Source organism: Lynx rufus, unplaced genomic scaffold, assembly GCF_022079265.1.
Source record: "Lynx rufus isolate CCGP_SWC_20201006 ecotype Redwood Valley unplaced genomic scaffold, mLynRuf1.p SCAF_18, whole genome shotgun sequence".
NCBI classification, from domain to species: Eukaryota; Metazoa; Chordata; class Mammalia; order Carnivora; family Felidae; genus Lynx; species Lynx rufus.
The window spans coordinates 15,267,997-15,273,471 of record NW_025814832.1 but is presented as its reverse complement, the minus strand read 5'-3'; the positions used below and the strand labels follow the sequence as shown (position 1 = coordinate 15,273,471).

The following is a 5,475-nucleotide window of genomic DNA, read 5'->3' as shown; positions in this document are numbered from 1 at the left end:
ATATGCTGTATTTAATGTAACTGGTAATAAGGCAGCAGAGGAAAGGATCATTACCTGCAGGCAGCCTGACCTAGAATGAAGCAAAGGATTTCTAAACCTACTCTGGTATGGAAAAGCAAAGGACTGTCCATAGGTGCTTTGAAGTGACAAAAAATACACTAGTGTCAGTTGTGGGCACTTTGCAACTTCTGAAAAATCACTGATTTCTGCCAAACACTGCAGCCTCAGACCAAGCATCAGAACATGGGATCACCCCCAATCCTGCAGTGTGAGAGAGAGAGAGAGAGAGAGGGAAGAACAATTGGCTCAGGGGTGATCATGTGACATTTGGCATCACATACTACTCGTATTGCAAGACATTTATTAGAAATGTTTTCTTTGTCTTGCAGAACACTCGCAGAACAAGTTACTCAAAATCCAAGGTTTTACTGTACATCCTCCTTATCCGCAATGTGATCTCAGTTTCTTGTGGACATACTAACTTCTCAACATCTGTATCAGGAATTTCAAACCCAAATTTGTCCTCCATGACCATGATAATCTCCACTTGGTCCAAACTGTCTAGGCCCAACTCTCTCATAAAGTGGGAATTTATTGAGAGCTTTTCAGGATCAATCTTGTCATAGAGTTTTAAGATGTAAAGAACACAGTCCTTGATTCCCTCTAATGACCAACGGGGTTCATCACGGTACTGGTGGTATAACTGTGTAACTGGAACCTGCATGACCACCGAGGCCAAACGCGAAGCCCCAGGCCTCATACAGGCCCCTGGGGGGCACAGGGTGATATTGAGTGGCTGGGCTGCCGCCAGTGTGGGGACCCAGGGTGGTGGCACGAAGGCTACAGGCAGTCACAGACATGGCAGAAAGGACAAAAGCTGCCATGGCTACACTGACCCAGGATGCACTGCCTCATATTATTTCTTTGATAGAGAGACAGCAGTATATAGTTGTTGAGAGTGTGAGTTATGGCACCAGACTGCTTGGGTTTGAACTCTGGCTCTGCCACCTACTAGCTATTCAATTAACCTCTACATTCCTAATTTTGTTCATCTTTAAGATGGGGATATAATAATACCTACCTCATAGAGTAACCAGAGAATTAATTAGTTAATTAAAATTATTTAAAGCACTGGGTGCCTGGATGACTCATTCGGTTAAGCAACCAACTCTTGATTTCAGCTCAGGTCATGATCTCCTGGTTCATGGAATTGAGCCCCACATCAGGCTCTGCGCAATAATGGCACGGAGCCTGCTTGGGGTTCTCTCTGTCTCTCTCTCTGCCCCTTCCCTGCTCTCTCTCTCTCTCTCTCAAAATAAATAACTAAACTTAAAAATATTTTAAATTATCTGAAGCACTTAGAACAATGTCTATCACATATAGTATGCCCTTAATAAGTATTTGCTCTTATTTTTTCCCCCTCTCTTTTTTCTGTCCTCTTTTCCTGGAATTCCTATTAGTCAAAATTTTTTGTTGTTGTTGTTTAGCTTGTTTTTTATTTTTTAAAATTTACATCCAAATTGGTTAGCATATAGTGCAACAATGATTTCAGGAGTGGATTCCTTAGTGCCCTTACCCATTTAGCCCATTCCCCTTCCCATAAACCCTCCTGTAATCCTCAGTTTGTTCTCCATATTTATGAGTCTCTTCTGTTTTGTCCCCCTCCCTGTTTTTATATTACTTTTGTTTCCCTTCCCTTATGTTCATCTGTTTTGTCTCTTAAAGTCCTCATATGAGTGAAGTCATATAATTTTTGTCTTTCTCTGACTAATTTCACTTAGCATAATAACCTCCAGTTCCATCCACATAGTTGCAAATAGCAAGATTTCATTCTTTTTGATTGCTGAATAATACTCCATTATATATATATATATATATATATATATATATATATATACACACACCACATTTTCTTTATTCATCCATCGATGGACATTTGGGCTCTTACCATACTTTGGCTATTGTTGATAGTGTTGCTATAAACATGGGGGTGCATGTGTCCCTTTGAAACAGCACACCTGTATCCTGTAGATAAATGCCCAGTAGTGCAATTGCTGAGTCATAGGGTAGTTCTGTTTTTAGTTTTTTGAGGGACCTCCATACTGTTTTCCAGAGTGGCTGCACCAGTTTGCATGCCCACCAGCAGTGCAAAAGAGATCCTCTTTCTCCGCATCCTCTCCGACATTTGTTGTTGCCTGAGTGGTTAATGTTGGCCATTCTGACAGGTGTGAGGTGGTATCTCATTGAGGTTTTGATTTGTATTTCCCTGATGATGAGTGATGTGGAGCATTTTTTCATGTGTCGGTTGGCCATCTGGATGTCTTCCTTGAAGAAGTGTTTATTCATGTCTTTTTCCCATTTCTTCACTGGGTTATTTGTTTTTTGGGTGTTGAGTTTGATAAGTTCTTTCTAGATTTTGGATACTAACCCTTTATTGGATATGTCATTTGCAAATATCTTCTCCCTTTCTGTCGTTTGCCTTTTAGTTTTGCTGATTGTTTCCTTTGCTGTGCAGAAGCTTTTTATTCTGATGAGGTCCCAGTAGTTCATTTTTGCTTTTGTTTCCCTTGCCTCCTGAGACGTGTTGAGTAAGAAGTTGCTGCGGGCAAGATCAAAGAGGTTTTTGCCTGCTTTCTCCAGGAGGATTTTGATGGCCTCCTGTCTTACATTGAGGTCTTTCTTCCATTTTGAGTTTCTTTTTGTGTATGGTGTAAGAAAGTGGTCCAGGTTCATTCTTCTGTATGTCGCTGTCCAGTTTTCCCAGCACCACTTGCTGAAGAGACTGTCTTTATTCCATTGGATATTCTCCTATTAGTCAAAGTTAATCTCACTACACTGATGCTTGAACTATCTTACCTTTTCTTTGATTTTCCATTTCTTGTTTAATTCTACTTTCTTGAAGATATTTGTAATCTCTATTTAATGCCTTATTTCATCAATCATTTTAAATACCAAATAGCTTTTATGATACTTGCTTTTAATCTTTCATGATTTCCTCACAAGTTGATGACCCTTGATGGTTTGTATATATTTTAAACTGATCGATTAAAAACTCTTTAGAAATAAGAAGACTGTTCTTCCATCTTTATCTTTTTTACATGTTCAGTTGTGGAACAGAGGAACAGGGAATAAATAAATAAATCAGGGTCTATCCATCACGGCCATTAGAAAATCTCAAAGGTCAATCAAAAGGGACTCTTGTGGGGATTCTGGGAAGATGGCGGCGTAGGAGGACGCTGGGCTCACCGCGCGTCCTGCTGATCACTTAGATTCCACCTACACCTGCCTAAATAACCCAGAAAACCGCCAGAGGATTAGCAGAACAGAGTCACCGGACCCAAGTGCAGACGAGAGGCCCACGGAAGAGGGTAGGAAGGGCGGCGAGGCGGTGCGCGCTCCACGGACTGGCGGGAGGGAGCCGGGGCGGAGGGGCGGCTCGCCGGCCAAGCAGAGCCCCCGAGTCCGGCTTGCAAAAGCGGAGGGGCCTGACGGACTGTGTTCCGACAGCAAGCGCGACTTAGCGTCTGGGAGGTCATAAGTTAACAGCTCTGCTCGGAAAGCGGGAAGGCTGGAGGACAAAGGGAGGGTGAGCTGCGGAGCCCCCGGACGACAGAGCTCAGTTTGGCGGGGAACAAAGGCGCTCGCCAGCGCCATCTCCCCCGCCCATCCCCCAGCCAAAATCCCAAAGGGAACCGGCTCCGGCCAGGGAAATTGCTCGCTCCGCGCGAACACCCAACTCTGTGCTTCTGCGGAGCCAAACCTCCGGCAGCGATCTGACTCCCTCCGGCTGCCACAGGGCCCCTCCTGAAGTGGATCACCTAAGGAGAAGCGAGCTAAGCCTGCCCCCCCTGCCGCCGTGCACCTTGCCTTCCCACCCCAGCTAATACGCCAGATCCCCAGCATCACAAGCCTGGCAGTGTGCAAGTAGCCCAGACGGGCCACGCCACCCCACAGTGAATCCCGCCCCTAGGAGAGGGGAAGAGAAGGCACACACCAGTCTGACTGTGGCCCCAGTGGTGGGCTGGGGGCAGACATCAGGTCGGACTGCGGCCCCGCCCACCAACTCCAGTTATACACCACAGCACAGGGGAAGTGCCCTGCAGGCCCTCACCACACCAGGGACTATCCAAAATGACCAAGCGGAAGAATTCCCCTCAGAAGAATCTCCAGGAAATAACAACAGCTAATGAGCTGATCAAAAAGGATTTAAATAATATAACAGAAAGTGAATTTAGAATAATAGTCATAAAATTAATCGCTGGGCTGGAAAACAGCATACAGGACAGCAGAGAATCTCTTGCTACAGACATCAGGGGACTAAGGAACAGTCACGAGGAGCTGAAAAACGCTTTAAAGGAAATGGAAAACAAAATGCAAACCACCACGGCTCGGTTGGAAGAGGCAGAGGAGAGAATAGGTGAACTAGAAGATAAAGTTATGGAAAAAGAGGAAGCTGAGAAAAAGAGAGATAAAAAAATCCAGGAGTATGAGGGGAAAATTAGAGAACTAAGTGATACACTAAAAAGAAATAATATACGCATAATTGGTATCCCAGAGGAGGAAGAGAGAGGGAAAGGTGCTGAAGGGGTACTTGAAGATATAATAGCTGAGAACTTCCCTGAACTGGGGAAGGAAAAAGGCATTGAAATCCAAGAGGCACAGAGAACTCCCTTCAGACGTAACTTGAATCTATCTTCTGCACGACATATCATAGTGAAACTGGCAAAATACAAGGATAAAGAGAAAATTCTGAAAGCAGCAAGGGGTAAACGTGCCCTCACATATAAAGGGAGACCTATAAGACTCGTGACTGATCTCTCTTTTGAAACTTGGCAGGCCAGAAAGAATTGGCACGAGATTTTCAGGGTGCTAGACAGCAAAAATATGCAGCCGAGAATCCTTTATCCAGCAAGTCTGTCATTTAGAATAGAAGGAGAGATAAAGGTCTTCCCAAACAAACAAAAACTGAAGGAATTTGTCACCACTAAACCAGCCCTACAAGAGATCCTAAGGGGGACCCTGTGAGACAAAGTACCAGAGACATCACTACAAGCATAAATCATACAGACATCACAATGACTCTAAACCCGTATCTTTCTATAATAACACTGAATGTAAATGGATTAAATGCGCCAACCAAAAGACATAGGGTATCAGAATGGATAAAAAAACAAGACCCATCTATTTGCTGTCTACAAGAGACTCATTTTAGACCTGAGGACACCTTTAGATTCAGAGTGAGGGGATGGAGAACTATTTATCATGCTACTGGAAGCCAGAAGAAAGCTGGAGTAGCCATACTTATATCAGACAAACTAGACTTTAAATTAAAGGCTGTAACAAGAGATGAAGAAGGACATTATATAATAGTTACAGGGTCTATCCATCAGGAAGAGCTAACAATTATAAATGTCTATGCGCCGAATACCGGAGCCCCCAAATATATAAAACAATTACTCATAAACAGAAGCAACC

The 5,475-nt window shown here is 43.8% G+C and overlaps 1 pseudogene; it reads right to left on the bottom strand.

Annotated features, from left to right (window-relative positions):
* Positions 1 to 425: 425 nt before the first annotated feature.
* LOC124513174 (acyl carrier protein, mitochondrial-like) lies at positions 426 to 3,536 on the bottom strand (annotated as a pseudogene).
* Between the last annotated feature and the right edge of the window lie 1,939 nt (positions 3,537 to 5,475).